Source organism: Phyllostomus discolor, chromosome 2, assembly GCF_004126475.2.
Source record: "Phyllostomus discolor isolate MPI-MPIP mPhyDis1 chromosome 2, mPhyDis1.pri.v3, whole genome shotgun sequence".
Lineage (NCBI taxonomy): Eukaryota > Metazoa > Chordata > Mammalia > Chiroptera > Phyllostomidae > Phyllostomus > Phyllostomus discolor.
In genome coordinates this window covers 175,942,460-175,967,141 of record NC_040904.2, presented here as the reverse complement: position 1 = coordinate 175,967,141, position 24,682 = coordinate 175,942,460, and the positions used below count along the sequence as shown (strand labels likewise).

The 24,682-nt window shown below is 39.6% G+C and overlaps 2 pseudogenes; both read right to left on the bottom strand.

The window, feature by feature from the left end:
* Positions 1–3,539: 3,539 nt before the first annotated feature.
* On the bottom strand, positions 3,540–6,053 carry LOC114514170 (annotated as a pseudogene).
* Positions 6,054–16,518: 10,465 nt separating this feature from the next.
* On the bottom strand, positions 16,519–18,374 carry LOC114512678 (annotated as a pseudogene).
* Between the last annotated feature and the right edge of the window lie 6,308 nt (positions 18,375–24,682).

Genomic DNA, 24,682 nt, shown 5'->3' with positions numbered 1-24,682 from the left:
TCACCATCTTTCTCTGTTTTCACAGAGGGACAAAAGCTGCTGCAAACCAGATTTTAATATTTTAAGCATAGCTAGGAGGTTTTGTTCTCTATCAGGATGGATGTTCTTTTTTATCATTCTTTTTTGTCAAGGCATTTCACTGTGCATAATCCAAAGTTTCTTTTGGTGTTAATAGAGTCATTTCCAGATAAAATATTTTGGAGTATTACCATTGTGGTCTAACAGTTGAACCAGAGGAAGAGAATGAATCTTTGGGAAAACACATTAGTGAACAGAAAGTTGATGGCCTTCCTGTGCACTGGGGAGACTAGCTGGTAAATTAGATGATCTTCCTTGTTTGTAAGAAGCTTAAAATATATGGATTGTTTATTTGGTTCTCCAGACACTGCAAGACAATCTTCTTTGTGGCACATTTTTAAGGAGGAGTTTGGATACAACAAAGGCTTATGATGTTAAGATTTCTCTTAATTAACCCAAAATCTTTATGGTGATAACAGTGATAAAGTGTGATATTTTGGTATGATCTTTAAGAAAGAAAAAGTGGAATCCTGCATCTCAGAATGATCATTTTCCCAAGTATGTTCTGCAGGATGTTACAGGGTGAATTTCCAAGGGTTGGATAAAGTATGCAGCATTTTCTATTTTTATAACACCATGATTTTTTTAAAGCAGAGTATGTTAATAGTCTCATGTTCCCCTAAGCAACCTTTGGGAAGACCTGCCCTAAATTCTCCTTTGAAAAAAGTCTTCACTACTCTACAGCCTACATAGATAAAGCATAGTTTGCTTAATTAAGCAATGTGCACATGATCAGATAAAAACAGCTATTGTAAACAACAATGGATTATACAAGTCAGAATCCTCAAACATGCTACAGCATAATCTTCTGTGATAGATATTGAATGAACACACAGCTCTAGCTGCAGGTGCCAAGGGATCAAGAGCTCGGCAGAAATTTGAACCTTTCATGATGTGAGTGCAAATGAACAAGCTCCATTGCAAAGCTCCCATCCCCTCACACATGTGAAAGGTAGGTGCTGAATAGTTGTGTTGGGCTCATGTAGGACATAGTCCTGTCCTTAGCTCGCCTATATTTTCATTGGAAAAGGCAGTTTTACACAAATAAATAGTGAAATAGCAATATAGCTTGAAATCGAGTTGATCTAAATGTGTTGTACTGACAAAAGTCTGTTAGAATTCAAAGAAGGGAGAGGTGGGTAGACTGCTTGGAAGGCTTCAGTAGTAGATAAAGTCTGGGCTAGTTTTAAGGAATAGCCTAAAATACTGAAAAGTTGAGTTGGACTATAAACTTGGTATTTTTCCCTCCTTTCTCCCAAAATTCCTTTCCTTGATTATCTTAGTGATGATTTGAGATATGGTATGTAGAATTACAGAGTATGTCTAAATACCATCCAAGCATTTCTATGCTGTCACTCTCATCTCATAAACTCCAACAGAAGTTTGCTTTGTCTAAAAAGTGTCATATACTCTCATCCCTAAAAAGAATGAGAAAGAGGAAGAAGAAGTAGTTAAGGAACTTGGATATTTGGTTTAAAACAGCTTTGCTTTGCTGTTTCTTTGAAAGTAATCTATTATAACAGGTTTCTGTATCTCAGCCACAGTTTAAGAACAATTGGTGTTATTACAAGTCATATGAATTTGTTGAATCCTTTATTTCTTTATCACTGTCAATTGTGCAAAAAATAGAAAAATAAAAGGATAAAAAATTGAAATAGAAATTTAAAAATTGATAGTAATTCTAAGCCCAAGATGAATAGCACACAAATGGAAAAATTATAAAATAAATATTAAACATATATATTCTATACATATGAAAGGTAATATATTTGGTCTGTAACTATATGTATTTATATAAATGAGATTATAGTCTTCATACTACTTTTAAACCTGATATTTTTTCACACAACAATATTGGTCTACTTTAATATATTTCTATTTTTTTATCCATGATCTGTTGAACCAGTCACCTATTGTTTGACTTTTAGATTATTTTTTTCCACAGACTACACCAAATGCTTATTTTCAAATAAATGATAGGAATGATTGAACCATAACTGAGTTCTTCAAATTAAAATCATCCAAGATATAAAAAGCATTATTGTTAATATTTTTAATTACTAACCAGTATTAATGTTATGATACGACCTACTCATAATCAGGCAGTGCACTGTGACACACTAGGTGTACCCCAAATTATGATTTACTTATTTCTCAACTGTGTTTTAGAGTAAACACAAAACAAACCCCCAGATTTTAAATTAGGATAGTTTTTAAATCTATCTATTTAAAAAAGTAATATTTCTTTATCTTTCATTTTTCCATATGGAGGGGAAAAAACTCCTTTTGGAAGCCGGGGATTGTCACTCTGTCTTCTTTGGGCACTTAAAATATTCTGACTGCCTGTGTCTCAGTTCATGGTGTGGAGTCAGCCACATGCAGAGGACCTCTCGCTGTTTTTGTTTTTTAAGTTCCACCTGTGTCAGAGAAGAGAGAGTGCAATACACAAACAGTGGTTCTCAGCTCTGGGTACACATGAAAACAACTGGAAAACTTTAACAAAATACTCTTATTCTGGTTCCTTTTTTCTTAGGAGATTCTAATTTAATTGGCCTGAGGTGGGGTCTGGATATAAGCATTTTAAAGACTTTCTAGGAGATTCTAATCAATAGCCAGGTTGAGGACCACTCTTGTAGAGAAACCAAATACATGAGGCCTGTCCATAAAATGTCCAACTTTTGTTAATATAACAAGAATGGTTTGTGTGACATTGATGTAAATTGGCAGCCACGGAGAGTGGACTGGAATGAGCATGTGTGAACAATGATGACTTCACTCTACTAGTCAGTGGGGCCAGTAGATGGCATTGAGTGAGCATTTGTACTGTGTGGCTATTGCACTGAAAATGACTGAGCAAGTAGAGCAGTGAATCTGCATCAAATTCTGCATTAAGCTTGAACATTCCTCCGTGGAAACTGTTCACATAATTCAGAAGGCCATAGCTAGGGGAAACTGGTGATTGGCAGCTTCATCATGACAACATGCCTGCTCATGTATCATGTGCTATGCAGAGTTTTTTTGAGAAACATCAAATCACCCAGGTGACGCAGTCCCTTTACAGCCCAGATCTGGCACCCTGTGGCTTCTGGCTTTTCCCAAAACTAAAATCACCTTCAAAAGGGAAGAGATTTCAGACTGTTGATGAGATTCAGGAAAATGCAACAGGGCAGCTGATGGTGACTCGGAGAACCATGTGAGGTCTCAAGGTGCCTACTTTGAAGGGGATTGAGGCGTCATTTTCCTATGTACAATGGTTCTTGTATCTTGTATCTCCTTCAATAAACTATATTTTTTGGGGGGGTGGGACCACAGGCTCTTTATGGAGGCCTCATCTTTCTGGAAGAATAGGTTAGTAAACAAAAGCATTGCCATAGACTGCTGCTCACAGGTACAAGTAGAACATTTCAATTAGTAAAGGATTAATAACAAACAAACCTACTTTGCAACCACAGCCACTTTTCTCAAAATAGTCCCTTTACTTTCTTGAGGTTTTGTTTCCATAGAGGCAAGGCAGAGAAGGCAGCTGGAGCCATCCCAAAGGCCTTGGTGAAATCCTATAGGGACAGGTGCTCCTCCTTCCTGTTGGTGTCCACACCCTTAGGGAGCTCTTCCACTGGCTTGTTCACCAGCTCCTCCAGGGGATAGATGGGTAGAGACCCAGAACTGAGGTTGCTGTTGGCATTGAACACATCCTGTTTAGGGCTTGTGAACTCAGCAGTGATCAGGCTCCAGTCCACAGAGTTGCCCAGCGCTCCCTTCAGGTCCTCATAGGATTTGGTGTTACTCCACTTGAAGGGATCCCACTCCAGGAACCAGCCCATGAAGATGGGGGGCTCGTGTCCCTGCTTCACCTTGATGATGGGGGTGTCAGGGTCTTGGCCACTGGGGTGGGTCTTGAGGTATTCCTCCACTGTAATGGCGGTGGCTTTCCTCCCAGACTCATTGGTATGCTTCTTGATTCAGAAGAAGACCTGGTCTCAGACATCAAGCAGAAACACATCATCCTCTTTTAAGTCATTCTGATTGAAGTCAGGGATTTCTGTGGCCAGGAACTGCCCACTCTTGTTGGAATGATCAAAGAGCCTGGGGGTGATGACATATTTTTCTGCCCCAGTCTCTTAGTGCTGGTGTAGGGTGCCTTCCCACCTGGGGCCACCCAGAAGTTGGCCGGCTCCTGCCCTTCCACCACCATTTGCCTCTCCATCCAGGAGATGGTGGCAGCGACCATTTTGGCCATCTCCCACTCATCTCTGCCACAGACCTTCTCACACCACAGGATGAGGTCTTGAGGGTGAAGATGTTATTGGAGTTAAGGGAGGCGGCCTGGGGTTGGATCTCAAAAGCCTTGGTGTTATTGGTGCTTGTTCCCTGCACTTGGAACAGCTGTGTGGAGGGCAAAGGCTCCAGGCTGTTAGCCCAGGGGGTGCTTCCTGGTAGACCACTATGCGTCCCTTGAAGATAGACATGAGATGAGGTGGGTTCTTGCCCATTAGGACTCATATATGAACTGGTTCATTGTTGTGCTTCTGATCCAGGATGATGGCCTTATAGGCCAAGGCTGTGATTTCATCCTGGCTGGCCTATCTGGCCTGCCAGGTATAGAGGAGGTCATGGGGCTTCTCCCCAATGAAGTAGGTGTAGAGTAGCAGGTAGCAGTCACCCCTGTATAAGTGGCTCAGCCACTTGTGCTCCATAGGCACCAGCTCTAGGTTCTCCATGTGCCACACCTGCCCACTCTGGTCATCTACCGTCCTCTGCTGGGCAGCCATCTGAGGCTGGACATGTATGGACATGGCATCAAAATTCACCTGTTCTACCTTGGCCACAGAGCCTGCAGTGTTGGTTTTGCCCAGGCCTGAGGTTCAGCTAAACACTGTCCATTTCTGGAAGAGCTGTTGAAATACAACAGACTCTGCCCCATCATTCTGCACCTCCACTTGCATGCTTGTGGGGGTATTACTTGGCTTTTATGAAGTTCAGGGCCTGGCTCAGGGCTCCTTTCCACTCCCGAGCATTGTCATTCTTTCCTTTCCACGCGCAGATCTTCAGGCCCCCCTGATCCCTGATATAACAGTCTTCGTGATTGAGCAGGTCTTCTGTGAGTGGCTGCCTGGTGACTTCTCTGGCCACCAGCTTCCCTTCTGCATCTGACACGTGGTACCACTTGAGGGTGGCCTTGAGTGTGGCCTTGAACTCCACCACTGTATCAGGCACAGCTGCCTTCAACTCCCTCTTCTTGCCCAGCACTCGGTTCATGACCTCCATCAGCTTCAGAGACTCCTTCTCATTCTCCCTGTCTACCACTGCTATGTGGTCCATCCACCTCTCTCCTGGTCTCAGATCTTCTTGGCCAGGGTCATGCCCCTGAGTCTCTCCATATGGTTACTCTCTAGACTGTTCCACTGGATGATAAGCTTCCCAAGGTCCAGGAGGAAAACATCCCCATGGTTGAAACTCTTCCAGGATATCTCCTCTTCTCTATGTACCATGTTCCTCTTGCCCTTCACATGAAGCAGCTGCCTGACCTTGCTGGAGCTGGTTTCCACATACTTCATGCTGGAAGCCATGTCCCCTTCCCAGATCACAGGGCCTTCTTGAGGTAGCCTCAGAAAGTCTCATCTCATTGCATTGGATGTCATGGTGCGGGACAGTAGGGCCCCTTAGGAAGTCATCCATCTGCATGGTATAGATGGCAGCTGTGGCTTGCTCATCCTGGGATGAGGCCTGGCTGATCCAGTAGTGGATATCATAGGACAGGCTGCTGCCCGTCTTGTGGATAGCCAGGACTACATAGCAGTCACCATCAAAGAAGCAGTCAAAGGTGCCAGGAGGAATAGGCACCATCTGCATGGCCTCAGTCCTCCATATTTGCACACCAGCTATGGTAATGTTGAGGGATCCTTTGACGTGGGCGCTCAGTTTGGTCATGGCGATGAGCCTGGCTGGAGGAGGCAGCTGCCCCCTGGGAGATCTCAGAGAGCCATTGCCTCTATTTTTCATATTACATGGCTGGATACCTTTTGGACAGACCTTGTATATATGTCTAATGGAAAACATTTTATTCTTTCCTTGGGCCACTGTAAAGGTATTCTTGTAAGATATATCATCAAGATTTCATTAGTACCTTCAGATTCAGTTTGTTCTAGGAAGTATGGAGACAACAGAAATGACTTTTAATTTTCCCTCAGAGGCAATTTTAAAACAAGAAAGAGGCAATTTCAGAACAACTAGAATAACATGGTATTTTAGTTTACAAGTAAGTAGTAATTCCATAGAATGTACCGTTCAGAATGGCAATGCTGAATGGCAGGCAGAAAATGGAATAGGTCCTATAGCGCGTAGACAAACTGAGTGATAGATTCTTCAGAAGGAGATTGGGGCTATTCAGAAGGCCTGTTTAGCCCTTTGGTTTGAAATCACAAAAGTAATTACCTTTTTTCCTAAATGTCTTTCTGATCCATAGCCACAAGCTGAAATAACCACTAATTTGTACTCATATGGGACTTTATAATTTTATGGGGGTCTCATCATAGAATTCTAGAGTAAAAGGGATCTTCAGAATAATTGAACCAAAGCTCCTCTTATGTTTCTGGAATCCACTACCAGCAAGGGGTGTACACCTTTTGCTTAAACACTCCTAGTGACAAGGAAACCACTGGCCACTGGCTCGCCGTTTGGTCTGTTCATCTCCCGTTGTTGGAAAATTCTTTGTTGTACTTTATAAAAATGCAATATTTTATAACTCTCATCTTTTTATTCTGTGTGGCTATCTGAAAGAAAAAAAATTATTTATAAAAGTAACGGTGCTAAGTAAACCAAATAAGAGAATTAGTGATTCTTTCCTGTGTAGATGAGAAGCATAAAAAAAAATTACAGCACCTTTTAAAGTGTTATAAGATTTCTGATATTTTGCTGGCGTGTAAAATGAGGTATTTTAATTGATCAAATATTAAAAGTAATAAGAGTGTAATTCAATTTAGTAAGTAATGAGTGCTTCCTGGGTACAGAAATATGAAGATGAAGAGATGGGAGACAAATGACTGTAGGTAAATGAAGTTTTAGTTTCTCAGACAATTTTTAAGCTACAGCAAGCTCTCTCAATGCAAGAACTAATGTTTATACTTGAATGTCTCCTGGTCAACATAGTTAGCAATGCCTTACACAGAGATACAAAAAACCGGTTAATCGAATTTACACATAACATAAATCTGGGAATGGGGCAAATGGTTATTGCAGTGCTGTGGGGCACTTATTGAAGCCTGAGACTGAAAAATGTGTGCTCTATCTACTCTTGCCAAAATGTGCTCTAATACTGTGAACCAAATGAAAAAGGTAATAAAAGCTCTACAGTCAAAAAGCATGACTATAAATATGAAGCTCCAGTTTGGACAGTCTGTTTTCCTGTCATCATCAGCTCTCATAAACCCACTGGTTTAGGGATGAGGTGGGTTGGGGGGCATTCAGGGGCTACCCTGGCATGGGAGCTGCAGGTTATTTGAAAATGACTGTTTCCATTGTGTCATTATGTGGGATCATAAGACAGACAAGAATAGTCTTTATTTAAAATTCTGATATTTTATGTATCATAATTTTTTGCATCGATTTTGGTTTTAAAAAATATTGCATAAAATATTTGCTATCATGCTATTCACTGCAGCATTATGCACAATAGTCAAGGTATGGAAACAATCTAAGTGTAATGGATGAATCGATAAAGAAAAGGTGATGCACACTCACACATACACAATGGAACATTATTCAGCCACAAAAAATGGGTAGACCTTGAGGGCATTATGCTAAGTAAAATAAATCAGAGAAAGACAAATACTACAGGATATCATTTATATGTGGAATTTAATAAGAAGTTGAACTTATAGAAACAGAAAATGGAGTGGTGGTTGCCAGCAGCCAGGGTTTCAGGGAAACAGGGAGAGGCTGGTAAAAAGGTAGAAACTTTCAGTTACAAGTAAGGTCTGCAGATCTAATATGTAACAGGGTGACTATAGTTGGTAATACTGTATTGTATCGATAAAATTTGCTGAGAGTAGACCTAAATGTTCTCAAAACAAAACTCTAAAATCAAAAGGTGAAAATGTGAGGTGACGGATGTGGTAAGTCAATTGCAGGAATCCCTTCACAATGCATACATATACAAAATCACATGTACACTTTAAACATATTAAAATTTTATTGTCCATTACACCTCACTAAAGCTGAAAAAAAATTGTCTTGATTTCTGAGAGTTTCGGTGCTCCTTAAATTTTGTCCTTGAAGAGAGTGTCTTACTTGTTTCACCTTAATCTTGGCTTAGCCCTGGGCTAATGAATTGAATAATTGAACAATGACTTGCTTTAAAATAAAACAGAACAAATGAAAGTAAACTAACAAGATGAAATTTATTTGGGATACAAGTTTATCAGGAAGTTTACAAAATCATCTTTGAATATTCAGGACTGGGATTCATGGCTTAGTGCCAGTTTACATGAAAATGAGTGAAGAGTTTTGGTGACTGTAGGCTCACTATGTGTATCTCACTATCACTATCAGGGTCACATAGTTATTCTCACTAATGCAATTCAGTCTGTGAAGAATGAGAAACCACAATGGCAACTTCATTCTATACTCAACAGACCACTGGAGAATGCTAGATTGTTCATTGAAGACTGACTTCAATTAAGTAGAGCATATTCAAAGAATTAAGATGATGAGGGAATCTGAAAATAATGTCATATGGAGAATAATAGGAGAAAAAGAGAAGAATTAGTTTGGGCAAGAAGAAGATTAATAGGGTTGGGAACAAGATAGCTCTTTGCAAACACAGTGGTTCTCCACCCTGCCTGCACGTTAGAATCACATGCTCTCCAGACACCTCAATGTGCACCCAAATGTAAGAACCACAGATTTAAAAGACAAGTAATAGAAAACTGTATTTTGTCACATTTCATGGAATAGGGCTAGGTTCCAAATGCGGAAGCTTCACAGAGAGTGACTTTGGTTCAACATCAAAAGCCCATTTGAACTTTATTTTCTATTGAGGAGGCTGCTGCCACAGTCATAGTTTAAATAGAGGTTGCGTGTTGTGGAGGAAACTTCACTTTGGCTGGGAGGATGAAATTAAATAATGTCTAATATTGCATCCATTTTTATAATTGTGTTACCTTGTGCCAAAAACTTAATTTAGCGATCCTCTTTAGAATGAATATCCTTCTGCTTACTTTGATCTTAGAGTCAGAGGTTCATTTACTGAATAACCTACCCATTTCTGCTCTGCTATTCAATTAAGATGGATTAAAGCTACAATAATTACATTTGCAATGAGAGCTATTAGTCTGAGCAGATTACCTCCATGATAATCTAATTGCATAGGTGCAAATGACTTTGCAGAAATAAGTATTTGACAGAGCATTGCTAATCATTCTTTTTTTGTGTAGAATATAAACTAAAGTTATCTTAGGTGAAACTTAAGTATTAGTTTTAACTTTGATCCTAGCAGTGAAAGGGCAGTTGCAATTTTGCCTCCTAGAGAGTTGTGGGTAGGAAAGCAGGGTTAGTAGAGATAACTATACTTCATCTATTTCACAAACATGCTCTTTCTTTACTCAGTTCAGTGACAAAGTGATAGACGATGTATATGTACATCAGGTACTGAGATAATAAAAAGTTACAAGAAGCAGACGTATTAAATACTTAAGTAATGGTATTTAATGAGATTAAGCTCCTTCCAAAATTAACATCTTCATTTATCACCATTTATTTCCGAGTATTCTCTTCTGATAGCTCACTTTTTCTTATTATACTTAAATATTTTAAATCATTCACTTTTAAATAATAAATTTAATAAAATATTTTATAAATCCTGGAAATTTCCCTTAGAAAGGTAAAAATCATTTGTATTGAACAATGAAAACCTCAGTTACTAACAAACACTGTAATTCACTTAAAAGAGTTATTATGGAGCTGTAGTCTTGTGAGTTGCTATTCTTCAGATTAATATTTCTCTGTGTGGACTTGCAGAACTGTGTGACAGAGAAGAAAGAACTGAGTGTAAATCCATTACCACTGCTATAAAAAGCATTCATTCATTCAAAAAAATATTTAAGGAGTGCCTACTGTGAGCCAGGTGCTGTGCTGGGTGATTGGCCTGCATTGTGAATAAGACAGACAACGTTCCTCCCATCATGAAGTTTGGAGAATATATTGTAAAAGAAGTTGAACATTTAAGTGAATAAATTGTGTGAATTAGGCATTGGTAAGTGCTGTAAAGGCAATGTACAGTCACAGTAATGTAGCAGTAAGAGACTAGAAGATCACAGGGCAAGGGGAATTTATTTAGATAGGTAGACAAATCTTTTTGAGGAGCACATTTCAGCAGAGTCCTGAATGGGAAAGCTAAGGAAAATAAAACGATCTGAGAGGAGTGTGGTATCCAGTCTCTGAGATAACCCCCAGTGATCCTTGCCTCCCAGTATTTCTGTCCTGTGTAGACTCATCTCTGACCATATCAGTACCAGGACTGGACCATCTGGCCAGTAGACTACAGTGGAAATGGAAAAGTAAGTCTGAGCTTAGAGCATAAAAGGCATCACCATCTCCACCTTTATCTCTTGGAACATTTTTTGGAGAAAGCCAGTCGCCATATCATGAGGATGCTCAAGCAACATTATGGAGTGGGCCACGTGGTGAAGAACTAAGGTTTCCTGCCAACAGCCAGTAGTCAGCCACTTGAAGAAGCTGTCTTCAAAGTGAACCAACCCTCCAGTCCCCAGTCACGTTTCAGATAATGAAGCTGAGTTGATGGCTTATCGCAACCTCATGTGAGACTTTGAGCCAGGGTGCCCAGCTAGGCCTCTCCTACATTTCAGACCCAGAGAATCTGTGGGATAATAAATGCTTATTGTTTTAAGTCATGAAGTTTGGGGATATTTTGTTACACAAAAATATGTAATTAGTACAAAAGGAAATAACAAGTTCAAAGTATTTTGGGCCAGAACAAACCGGGCATGTTTGAAGAAAGACAAAAACGCCAATGTAGTTGGAGCTTAGTGGGGAGAGGAGAGTGGTGGGTAATTTCTATTTACAGCCTATTTTTGTTAAATAATGAAACATAGCAAAAGTTTGTGAGTACTTGGTATATATATTTTGTGTTCATAGTTCTTTTCTTATCTTCTTGAGTTTTGTAAGGTGATGAACCATGTATTTAACAAATCATCACTTAAAAACTGTATACAATGTAAAATACTGTATTTCAGCTATTGTAAGGTTACTGACCTTTCCAGTGAACACGTAATACATTTTTTGGTAAACAATTCTTTGGATAGGTTAACCATCATAAAGCATGATAAAGCAACTTAAACCCCTCAAAGTTAATACTACATAGAGTGGAAAATAGATACTAAAAATGTTAAGCTATTTGGTGATATTTGGTTACCATTAATGATCAGATGATCACAGATGAAGTTTTGAGGATACAGTAAAAACATAGCAAATGATATTTAATTTTTAAAAAGATTTTATTTATTTATTTTTAGAGAGCATGGAAGGGAGAGAGAGAGAGGGAGAGAAATATCAACGTGTGGTTGTCTCTCATGTGCCCCCTACTGGGGACCTGGCTCACAACCCAGGCATGTGCCCTGAATGGGAATGGAACTGGTAACCCTTTGGTTCACAGGCTGGCACTCAATCCACTGAGCCACACCAGCCAGGGCCACATTATATGTATTTTTTTTATTTAAAAGGGAATCTCTCTGCTTTCTGATTCATAATCTTATAAAAGCTTCTTGGAGAAAATAGGTCATTGTTAAACTTTGGGATCAAGGCAACATCTATGGAAGATAAGAATAAATACAAAATCAATTTTTATGCATCAACATTCTGTTTATAAATTATTGACTAAATCTCATCCTCTGAGTACACATCTCTTCAATATTCTGGGTGACAAAACAGGAAGTCTGCACACAGCCCGTCTGCTGTACAGCAGCATGACGCCTGTCTCAAGAGCACGCCTTTGTGCGACTGTTTGATTTGCGAGAAGAACCAACAGCTTTTCCAGGGAACACTTGTGTTTGAACATGTTTGGCAGCAAACTGTTATTCAGATTTGGTTTTTGGCAGACATTTTCTCAAAAACAAACAAAGTGAGACTGTTTCTTCAAGAAACATGACTGGCAGTGTTTGTTGCCAACAATATAATGTGAGCTTTCAGTCTTTATGAATTTTAGGAATTTGTATGAGGTACTGCGTGCTTCACAGTGTCCCAACTTAAAGATATTTTTCTGGTCAGACAAATGGTAGATTAACAAAGGTGTGGCAGAGTCAGGGTCCACACCTAGACATCGTAGCTTTAGATGTGGTCCCACTTACTACTCTTTCTTCTCACGCATTTTTTTTGTTATTTCTTTTTTATTGTTGTTCATGTACAGTTGTCTCCATTTTCCCACCACTGCTTTACCTCGTGCATTTTTATAGAACAAATAATGTACAAATTCTGTAGCACACCAGTCAGATCACATTTGTCCATCCCATGAAATGACTGAGCAACAGCTGTGGCAATGGGGCTGGGGCAGACGTCTGGAAATACTCACAGGTGATTTCCATGAGAGGTCCAAAAAGTGGCCATCCTGCCCTGACTGGTGTGAGTCAGTGGGGTGGACATTGTACTGCAAACCAAAAGATTGCCTGTTCCATTCCTGGTCAGGGCACATGCCTGAGTTGCAGGCCAGGTCCATGGCTGGGGGTGAACAAGAGACAACTGAATGATATTCTTCTCACACATTGATGTTTCTCTCCCTCTCTTCCTTTCTTCCTTCCCCTTTCTCTAATAAATAAATAAAGTCTTTAAAATAAAAAAGGGCCATCCTAATTGGTGGCTCAGATAAACAAGATAGGTTGGAATCGGACTTCCCTTGGACAGTCCTTCTAAAAACAAACTGGATACAATTATTTGAACTGAACTGGATATCTTAAAACTCATCAGCTCACTGGCAGGTCCTTAGCTAGTTGTAAACTCCTCTTGGGGATCCCCAAAATGTTAACAGTACTTCTCTTGAGGGCTACCATATACAACCTTGGGAATGTACTTCTTGAGTGGAAGCCAGGCATTAACTTGCTTTCATCCTGAAAATACAGTGGCTTGCACCTTAGAGATGATCATAAGACACCTTCAAGGGTTTAAACAAAAACATCCACTTGATTCAATAGCCCTTGGAAGACTATAGCAATCTCTCCTAATTGAAGTTACCCTTTATTACTTTCAGTGGCCTCTCAAAAGAATAGCTGACTTGTTATTTAATATGTTCACTTTTATTACTATGATGGGCAGGACATTCGATTCTAGATAAAGTGGTATGAAATGTTTCTTTGACTTTCACTGAGGTGATCAATGGTAACAATTGGGTGCAAAAATGCATTCAGATTAGTCTTCACTCTCTGACAAGCATTTTTATGGATGAGAGAATTGCCTAAGACTGCTTTTTTTTGGATGGGGGTGCTGGGGTGGAGAATGAGTAACTGAATAATATATGTATTTTTCTTTTACCTGAATTAATGTCTCCAGCCAAGTAGAAAGGTCAATACAGTAGCTTGAGGTGAAGGCTACCTGGATTTCTAATGCAGATCCTGCTTTATGGTTTTTGTTTAGTTGGTTAGGTCCTGGACCCAGCAGGGCATGGTTGGGGTCAATCCCATAGGTTGGCCTTATCCTGGGGGTTGGAGTTTTGCTGATTACTTTAATTAAGACTATTTCTTTCTAAACCAGAAAAGTTGAGTGGATTAGGGCCTACCCTTTGTCAGATTAATCCAGGTGGCCAATGTGGTAATGTACTCATTGAAAAATTCACTAGAAGCCAAGATGGTGTGGACATGAGAAGTGGATAGTGTTGGGAGACAATTCTCCTTGGGTCTCTTGTATTTCTGTACATTTTATAAACAGAGACACAAACATTACTTTTTTCCTGAACTATCTTTTCAAGGATACTAGTGTGGTGAATAGTCTTGTAAGACAGAATATAGTCCTTCAAGAGCAAAGGTCAGACTTGTTTATAGTCTTGGAAAAGAGCCTCTTCTGGAGGAAAGGGCGGGCATGCTGACTGCCCATTTTAAGAGACTTGGTTTCTTTAAGCTCTGAATTCCTCTCCTGTGAGATATCACCTGGCTCTCCTGTGACATCCTGTTGGAGTTGGAGTACAGGGACAACCAACATGAGACAATGCTGAAGCTTTGGCAACTGGTGTTGCTGTGAATAAGTAAGTAGTGTACCAGAGTCTTGTGTCTCGTAAGCATCCTTGAAATTGTGACAGACTAGCTTGTTAGCTTGCAGGTAGGGTTTAATGTCAGACCCTTTGAAGTTTTGATAGGCAGGTACAGTATTAGAATTCTTTCTTTCTAAATCCTAATGACCATATGGTTATGCTACCAAATAGGCTCCCCAAGATTCGCCTGAAGGTAAGAAATGAGGAGCAAGGCATCTGGAATGGCAGAGGTGCAGTTTTATTTTGAGTTTACAGGTATTCTCCTCCCCTTGTTAATTATACTGTGTAGATTAGCCACCTGCCAGATTTTCCCTAGGTATATCAATCATTGATACACTTTAAGTTTTTTCAAGTTTTTCTTCTATTAGTAACATTACTATAGTAAATATTGTTTTGAATTTGTGTTTTGAATATGTCTGTATCTATAGGGAAAATTGCCAGCTGTTCCTGGGTCAAAGTACATGCTAATTAAAATGAACAAACAAATATACAATAAGAAAAATCTCTGTCTTACTCTTTCCCCTGGCCATCCAGTTCTTTCAAGTGTCCACTGTTATCTTTCCAGAGATAATTTATATAAATACAATCCAAATGCATTCATGGTATTGCCCCTCTTCTAGTTTTTTAAAATAAGAATAGTTATATATTTTACACATTGTGTTATATCCTAATTTTTTATTTTAATGTTATTTTGAGTTTCTTCTATATCCGTCATAAAGATCTCCTTCATCATTTTCTTATGGATGCAGTTTTCCATTGTATGGATTTTCCTTCCCAGTGCCCTACTGATCTCATACATTTTTATACCTGTCAATTACTGCACCATGGGAGATCTGCTAACTTGGCTTTCCTACTGCTGTCTCACTAGGCCTCTTTTCTGGCAGCAATATTTTGTCTCCCTTAATTTCTCAGTGGTTGCATTTGGTGCAACAGGGCTCCATCACTGGTTTATGCACATAATTCCCTAAGTATCAGTACATTCACAGTCATCCTGTTAATCAATTATCTGACTTATTTTATATTGCTAATAAGATAATCTTTCTATTTTTTAAAAATTTCAGGTCTTGAATGTGTCCTCCAAAGTTATAATAGTTATTTACTGAAATAGGGTAATGAGTCCCAAGTCTTGCCAGAGAAAATTCAAGATGTTACTACATTAAGAAAACACTTCCAGACATTTGACTTATTTTTTGTCTCCTCTTTTCTATGGTTGGTAGTAAAGACCTGGAGTGGCTCTGATGGTTGCTTGCAAAGATTATGTGAACCCACAGTGTCTCAATTTGAAAACTTTGATATTTGTATTAAAAAAGTGGAAACAAAGGCTTTTAAAAATGGTGTAAGATTGTGGGGAGGGTAATAAGACTTTACAGAGCTTACTTGCATACTTAGATATTTTTCTGCTAAAATAGTGACTTGTTATGACATTGACTTGTGGTTGGTATGTTTATCTCCATACCTCCTTTGGTTTAAAATTTATTCTAATTAAAAACTTAGTTATTAATATTTGTGTTTACCAGGAATGGTGTTTGACTTTGCAGTTTTTGAGTGTAATCTCATTTTGTTTGTTAATTGGTTCGCACTATTAACTCATTTTAAAATGCTAGAAAGAATCCTGGAGACAAATGAACATAATTAAATTGGAGCATCGGTCACTTCTTACTGTCTGTTTTTCCAATGGGCAGAAAATTTCTGTAGACAGAAACAAAGTCTACTTAAAAGAAGAAGTAATTAAGGTTCCAATTTACATTTCCAGTAAGGATGAGTCTCATTGCATTTAAGATGATCATTGTGAAATTTGATAATTATGAAATGTGAAATGGGAAAAGCAGCACATGGGAGGATCTGTGTGATAATATACCGACTGAGAACAACACATAAGACTTTATGGGGGTGGCTCATGGGAATGGCTCTTGGTGTAGAAGTGCAAACTTTGGAGTTAGGTTGACCTGAGTTTGGTTCCTGAATTCAACATCTACTATCTGTGAGATCTCTGTCAAGTTATTACATGTTTTATGTTTCAATTCCCTCATCTTTAAAATGGGTATAATAATAGCTGTACATATAGTGAGCTAAGACTTTATTTTTGGGAAAAACTTGATTTAGCTTTTAGTTGGGAGCATAGGTAAGAGGTGGTCCCCAGGCAGTAGCCTCCCCCGACTAAGGGTGAGCTGCAGACTGGGGCTGAGCCTCAGGTGGGTCTCCTGTACTCTCTGCTTCCCTGCACAGCTCTTTTGCTGCTGGCTTAGAGGACAGGAGGGACTGCAGTAGTTGTTCACTTGGGCAGGACATCAGATGACCCAGACACCAGCTTCCCATCACAGATCTCAATCTTCTTCAGAACCACCATCTTGGAGAAGGTAGAGCTACTGCTGCTGAGGGAGCCAGAGCCCCACCAGGCGGCAGTTGAAGTTCCTATGGTAAACTAGGCTTGGCCCACCTGAGTAGCCACTGGTGATCTTGGCATGGATACTCATGTTCTGCATCCCAGACTCCAGACAGTTCTCTTCACCCTCCAGCAGATGGTGGTGATTTCCACATCCAGGTCTAGCTTGATGTTCATGTGCTCCTGGTACTCACACAGCTTTCAGGTCATGTCCTGCTTGGTGGTTCTCAGAGAAACTTCCAGCTCAAACACCTTGGCCTGAACATCCTTGATGGCCAGCTCCCCTGTTGCTCAGCATCCATGATGGCAGCCTCCAGGGAAGCCTTTTGGCATATGAGGCCATCGATCTCAGCCTGGAGTTCGCTGATGTTCTGGTTCAACTCAGAAATCTCCACCTTTGTGTAAAGCAGGTCATCCCCGTGCTTTCCAGCCAATGTCTGCAGCCCTTCATACTTGAATTGGCGCATGGTCTCAGCCTTGACTCAGCTACAGTTGGCCATCTCCTCATACTGGACCTTGACCTCAGCAATGATTCCATTCAGGTCCAGGGAGTGGCTGTTGTCCATGGATAGACAGCACCCCGGACATGTCAGAGATCTGGGACTGCAGCTCACAGATCTCGTCTTCTAACATTGTCTATAGAAGCTGATCTCATTGGTCAGCCCTTCGAGGTGGGACTTCACCTCTACCTTATTCATGTAAACTTCGTCCACCTCCTTCCTGACGATCTCATCCTCGTACTTATTTTTCAAGTTCTCCACCAGTCCCTGCATGTTGCTAAACTCTTTCTCCAGCCCCAGTTTCTCCTGGTTATTTCCAGCTACCACAAAAAGCTGTTGAAGTATGGGTTGGCCAAAAAGTTCATTTGTTTTTTTCCCCCTAAGATAGTTCTAGTAGTGCTTAATTGTCTTTAACTTCATTGAAACAATTTTGTTTAATTGTATTGTAACAGCTGTCAAGTCTGTGTACATTGAAAAAAGCTTATCAAAATTGGTGAATTTTTGTGTAGCCATTTTAATACTAAAGATGGGAGAAAATATGCAACACTTTTGACATATTATGTTTTATTACTTCAAGAAAGGTAAAGATGCAACAAAAATGCAAAAAATAAAAAAAATTTTTGCAGTGTATGGAGGAGGTGCTGTGACTGATCAAACATGCTGGAGATTTCTCATTGGATGATGCTCTACAGTTGGATAGACCAGTTAAAGTTGATAGCAATCAAACTGTGACATTAAGAAATTGAGAACAATCAATGTTATGCCATGTGAGAGATAGCTGACATACTCAAAATATTCAAATGAATGAAGTTATTGGTGAAAATGACAAATATGTCTTTTATCTTATGGAAAAAAAACCACATGAACTTTTTGGCCAACCCAACAGCCCTTGAACATGTTGCCCTTGTTGCTGCGAGTTGTCTGCTGCTGCAGGAGGGTCCACTTGGTCTCCAGAATCTTATTCTGCTGCTCTAGGCTCCACATCTAATTGAAGAAGGAAGTAAGCTTCTTGTTGAGGCTCTTGATCTGCTCCTTTTCCCGGTTGTGTATGGCCTGAATATTGGGGTCTACTTCCAGCTTCAGGGAGCTCAACAGGCTTGTGGTTCACTTGGATGGCTCTGATGCTCCCCATACTTCCAGACCCGCCGAAATCTCTGGCCATATTCATGTTGGTGCCCATACCAACCTGGTAACCCCTGCCCACCTGGGAAATGGCTGAGGAGCTGATGCTGGCTCCACAAGAGTCCCAGTGGCTGCTGAAGGTTGGGGGCCAGAGGTAGACACCTTATAGTCCTCTGGGTCACTCTTGTGGACATGGTACAGACAAGAATGTCAAACCAGACAGAGATTGGAGAAGGAGCCAAAAAGCTCTGCTTAATAATATTTTAAAGAATTAAGTGAGGTAGCATGCATCAAGTAGCTCATACATCCTAGGCACGTAATAAATGTCCATTTATTTTTTCTTCTAGTCTTACATGATTAAGGAAGAGTAATTAGAAACAATACAACAATGACAACAAAAGTCCACCTATGAAATCTTTCTCCCTGCAGGTCACTGACATAAAGGCATTCAGCCACACCTTTTGGCTGGGGACTCATCACAAGCCAAAGAGATTAGTCTAAATTTAAGAAGCAGGGACCTCAGATAGGCTATAAACAAAGAACATTTTGACTATTATTATAGAAAATCTAAGCTGATCTAACACATTTTTGTGTCAGAATATACTTATTTATTTTCACAACTAAGTCAGTCTCCCCCCCATGGTTAATTGGGGAATTATTATTTTTTTAAACTAGAATAATAATACATATGATTGAGCACAGTAATTGATTCTTCAAATTGAAGAAATAATTCTTCAAATAGTTTGATATAATTATCTCCTGAATTTAAAAAAGTATTTACTTCTTGTGATATGATGTATAAATCAATGATTAAAAATGAGCACACAGGCAGAATACGCCAAAAAATGCATGCTTCCCAGTTTGGGAGTGGAAGAGGAGAGGTACAAGGTGGAAGGGGGATGGGAAATTGAGAGATAGCTAATTTCTGGGAAGATGAAAGTAATTTTAAAAAAAAACCTTGAAAGCTTTGATGAATAATTAGTGCTAAATAAGTTAAATAGACATCAAAAGTAGTTACTAAGGAAGAAAAAGATCTACAGGCAAGAGGTAGAGAATTTCTGAGTGTTAATTCACTTGTTCAACAAATGTTTGAGTGGTTGTGATGTGGCAAATAGAGCTAAAGCACCTAGGAATATGTGGGGGAACTGAATAGAATCACATCTGTTATTGAAAGATGTTATCAGTATCTGATCATTGTCTGCCCTTTTCCCTCACCCTCCAGCCTCTGGTAGCCTCTGTTTCACTCTCTGTTACTATGAGTCTTGAGAGTCTTCATCACTCATACATGTGGGATCATGGGATTTTGCTTCAATTACTCTGGGAGTGGCATTTAAAGCCTGTAAATCATGGTGCACGGAACTTGACTTCAGCTTTCACCTTTTTGAAAATGACTACAGGTGGATCAGCGTGGCCTCGTCTGTAAGGTAAACAGGGATGTGGAATGAGAGGTTTTGGGGTATACATTTATAAATATATAATAAAATATTTCTTTTTCTGTGGCTGGCTTGGGTTTTTAAAAGACATTTATTTTAACATTTATCACCTCAATTCCTATCCCTCCATTCCAATCAGGCAAGAAGAAGGAAAGGGAGACTAAATTATTACAACTTGTGAACATAATCCGGACAGTGAGGGATCTAGTTTGTGACCTGAACATTGAAAGCGGACCAAGAGGCCCTGCTTTCTCTGTCCTCGCGCAGCCACATTAAGCTTCCTGCCACTTTCTCCGAGTCTGGCATGCTGGGGACCGTCTGCATTTCTCATCCAGACAGTCAATATTTCAAGCTCAAGAATTTGTGGACAGAGGTGAAGTTTCTCCAAATCTCTAAATCATTTATCATGCTTCCTGTGGAAGGAAAAAAATGATTTGTTTCTCAGAAAGAGGCACAAAACACAACATTTGATTATAGCACTTTCCTGACACTTGATTTATTTTACCACTAGATCTGTTTTTAAAAATAGAAAGCAAATTATTATGCCTGAGCGACTTCGAAGCCTTCCCATCATTCCCATTTGCCACCATGTGGCTTCCATGGAGGATCCTGGGGGCTGAGGGCGAGGGGGAGTGAGCAGGAGAAAGGGAGGAGGGGCGGAAGTTCTAGAGAAATGATGAGGAGGGGCAAGTTGCCAGAACTCAACAGTTTGAAATTACAGCCTGGATGAATTACTTATTGTATTTCCTCAGCTGAACTAAAGCTTACAAGTCTTGGAAAGGAAAACAAGAACATGAATTCTTGAGGTAGGGAGAAAAAGATCACATACATTCCAAGGTGGCTGGACTAGAATCTACAGAGAATATTTTCATAAAATTTTTTGCATATCCAGGCCCTTTGTGAAAACATGATTTGGAGAGAGTGATAAGGAGAAAATAAAAAACCCACAAGCATTTCAATATTGATTATTTTCTTCTTACTTTGATTTCACTTTGAGGAGAGGAGAGAAAGAAATAGCTTCTTAAGCACAATACTGAAGAAGTCAGTTCAAGGCAGATAATGTCTAGTGAGAACTGAAGTATGCCATACACACACACACACACACACACACACACACACACACACATTAAATAGACTTCGAGGCCCTGGCTGGTTGCGGCTCAGTTGGTTGGAGCTTTGTTCTGTACACTGAAAGGTTGGGGGTTTGATCCTTAGGGCACATACCTACGTTGTGGGTTCCATCCCAGGTTGGGGGGTGCACAGGAGGCAACCGGTTGATCTTTCTCTCTCACATCAATTTTTTTTCTCTGTCTCCTTCTTCCTCTGATCCTCTCTCGAAAGGCAGTGAAAAAATATCCTCAGGTAAGGATGAAGAAAAAAAAGACTTTGTGTCTTAGAACAGTGTTGGTTTGCAGCAAAGTTGAACAGAAGATACAGAGATTTCCCACATACCCTCTGCACCCACACACGCATAGGCTCTCCCATTATCAATACCCCCACCAGAGTGGTACATTTGTTACACCTGTAAAGCTTGATATGTTATAATCACCCACACTCCATCACTCACAGTAGGATTCACTCTTGGTATACACTCTACAGCTTTGGACAAATGCATAATGATATGTACCCAACATTATAGTGTCATACGGTGTTGCTCCCCTGCCCTAAAAATAGGCTCCTCTGTGGTTTGCCTATTCATTGCTCCCTCTGCACAGCCCCTGACAACTACTGATCTTTGTACTGTTTCCATAGCTTTGCCTTTTCTGGAATGTGATATAATTGGAATCGTATAGTATGTAGCCTTTTAATATAGCTTCTTTTACTTAGCTATATGCATTTAAGTTTTCTTTATATCTTTTCATGGCTTGATAGCTCATTTCTTTTTAGTGCTGAATAATAATATTCTAGTATCTGAATATATCACAGTTTACTTATCCATTCACATACTGAAGGACATCTTGGTTGCTTCCAAGTTTTTGCAATTATAAATAAAACTTCTATAAACACTCATATGCAGACTTTTTTGTGGGAATAAATTTTCAGTTCCTTAGGGTAAATGCCAACAAGTGTTATTACTGTATCACTACTTTAATTCTCAGGAGATTACTTACTTTTTACTTCATCTTTATGTAGATAAACTTGTATTATGTTTTCAAGGGTCCAGAAAATTCATGCATTTTGTTTCCCTTTGTACATGTTTATTTCTGAATTCTTTGTGTTCTTTGAAAACTAATAAAAAAAGCTTTGAACTAAACCATACAGTTAAAATCTTGGGCTCTCTGCACTGAACTCTGCTTTGGCATTCAGTTTCCTTTGAGGATTGCTCCTCGGATCTCAATGCTTTTCAAGTTCCTGGCATGTGAAACTTATTTTCTCATTGAACATTAAGGAGTATTTGGGCTTATTGTCAAGAATTACAGAAAACCAAGTAATTTGCAAATATAGAATAAATCAAATCTAACCTTATGAGCTGCATGACTTAGCACTAAAATGTGTTTTCAAACTGTTGTATCCCTCTCTTTCCTTCCTCCCTCATCCCTTCCTCTCTCTCTCTCTTCCTCCCTCTCCATCTCTCTCCTTTCTTTTTTAAAAAATCCTCAGCCAAGGATATTTATTATTGATTTTAGAGACAGAGTAAGGAAAGAAGGGGGAGAGAGAGAGAGAGGGAGAGGGAGAAAGAGAGAAGGAGAAACACTGATTGGTTGCTTCCTGTAAGTGCCCTGACTGGGGATTGAACCTGTAACCTAGGTATGTGCCCTGACCGGGAAATGAACCCGTGACCTTTTTGGTGTATGGGATGACGTTCCAACCAACTGAGCCACCCAACAAAGCCTCTCTTCTTTTTCATTTTTCCTCTCTCTTTCTTCTTTCTTCTCTTCCTTCCATCCATCCTTTATTATTCACTCATGTATTTAAGTTACTATAAGCCAGACTGACAGCAGCGAGGCAGATGAAAGGTAAAGCAGTATGGAAATATAACGAGTAAGCCTATAAGCTTCACCAGATAAGATAAAAGGTGAGATCCATGGACCAACCTAGTAACTCTGAAAACCAAGTACCAAAACACAAGGGAAAGAGCTGTGAGGGTGAGAGGGAAGGGAGGAAGGCTCTGGAGGGTGCACTAAACAAGGTGGGGTGCCTCTGTAGGCAATGGGGTTCGGTCTGGCTGGTGATGCTCTCAGGGACTTAGAGCTACTCCTTGTGGACAAGGAAGTTGGGGTATTCATTTCCTTCTTCTCATTGTGGAGAATTGCTCCTTGTGTTGAATCCTCAGCACTTGCAGAATGCCCACAAGTAGGGGTAAAAAGAGCCTTTCTTATACTAGCTTTGCTCAATAACCGCAAACATGTGAGAATACAATGCACACTTGAAATGGACCCGTTAGGTTTTTTACATGACCCTCTGTGCTGGCAAGAGGCCTGGGCAGTCTCTCACAGGCAGGAAGCACCTGCTGGTAGGTAGACAGATCGGAAAGTTTTTGAGGTGGGAAGTTGTCAGTGGATCCAGAAATTGTCCTTGGGAACTACAGGAACTCTCTGGGGAGAGATGGAGGAGAGTGGGGTCATGGTATCTGCATGAGTTTTAAAGTATTTAGAATTTTTTACTTGGTGGAATGTGAAATAAATTAAGAATGATGCTTCAAGGCCTCCTCAGTGGTTGCCTTTCCTACTAAGTCTATACATGTTAGGTGGCAAAGTACGTCTTCACCGATTGGGGCAGTTGTGAGGAAACGATAAAAGGCCACCTGTGTGAGCGCTGTGGGGAGAGTGAGGGCTTCACCTCCTGAGTTTAACACGGCACTCAGTGCAATCTGCTAGCACATCACCCCTTCAGGAATCTCTGTCAGAAATGCACACTGCAAGGATTAATGAAGCCATTCTCTGTAAAACTACCTGGAGATTCTTATAAGGAATTCTTTACTTATTAAGAAATAAATAAAAAAATAAAGATTTTTAAAAATAATAATTATTTGGCAGTTTCAGAAAATAGTTGAAAACTACTTGTTGACATAAGCATATTATTAATGTTCACAAACCATACAATACAAATGTGTGTATACATACACACACGTGTATATGAATGTATATAGATCTCAGTCAGGTAGCTTTTAAAAAATCTTTTAGCCAAAAAGCAGTCACATTTCAGCGTGGACATTTGAAATGAGGTGGTTGAAGCTATTATTTCCATCTGAATGGCAATAAGCTGTCATCAGTCCACCCAACAAACCAAGTTTAGCAAGACAAAGTGTAATTTATAGGCAAAAAGACAATGCCTACAATATAGGATGCTTTTCTATAGTTAGTGCAGCAAGAAATGAAGTAATGATTTTATTATAATCAGGGATAATATAAATACAACTGAATTCCAAGATCTTCGTGTCCTGGAGAATGTTCTTTTTAAAGAGAATGATTTTATGTACAGCACCCAAAGTTGGGCATTTACACATAAAAGTGAATATTTTCAACTCTTCACTGTCTTCCGTATCTTCTATGCACAAGCAGAAATTAAGTCAGTAGTTAGGCAAGACTAACTACTAAAAATAGTTATGCAGCATTTAATTTACATGTAATATTTGGCACAGTCTATAAGTGGGGAAATTTATATGGAAGAGCTGACAAATTTTTCTTGAAGTAGAACGAGGAGGAGGAATATTTGATATATATCACATGTGGGATAGTTTATGCTTGTCGTGCTTATTTAATGTCTCTTAGGTACACTGTTAAAGATGTAAAGATAATACAACAGAGTGCCTGTTTTTGAAGAATTCATAGTTCATGGAAAAGAAAAAAGTGCAGTCTTTTTGCATCATGTTTCCTCTTGCTTGGTTGGAAAAATGTGTTCCTCTGGAGGCCTCTCAGCTTAGACCACAGCAGAGAGGGCTTTTGTGAACCTTTGTCTGCATTAGGATTTAACTGTCTTT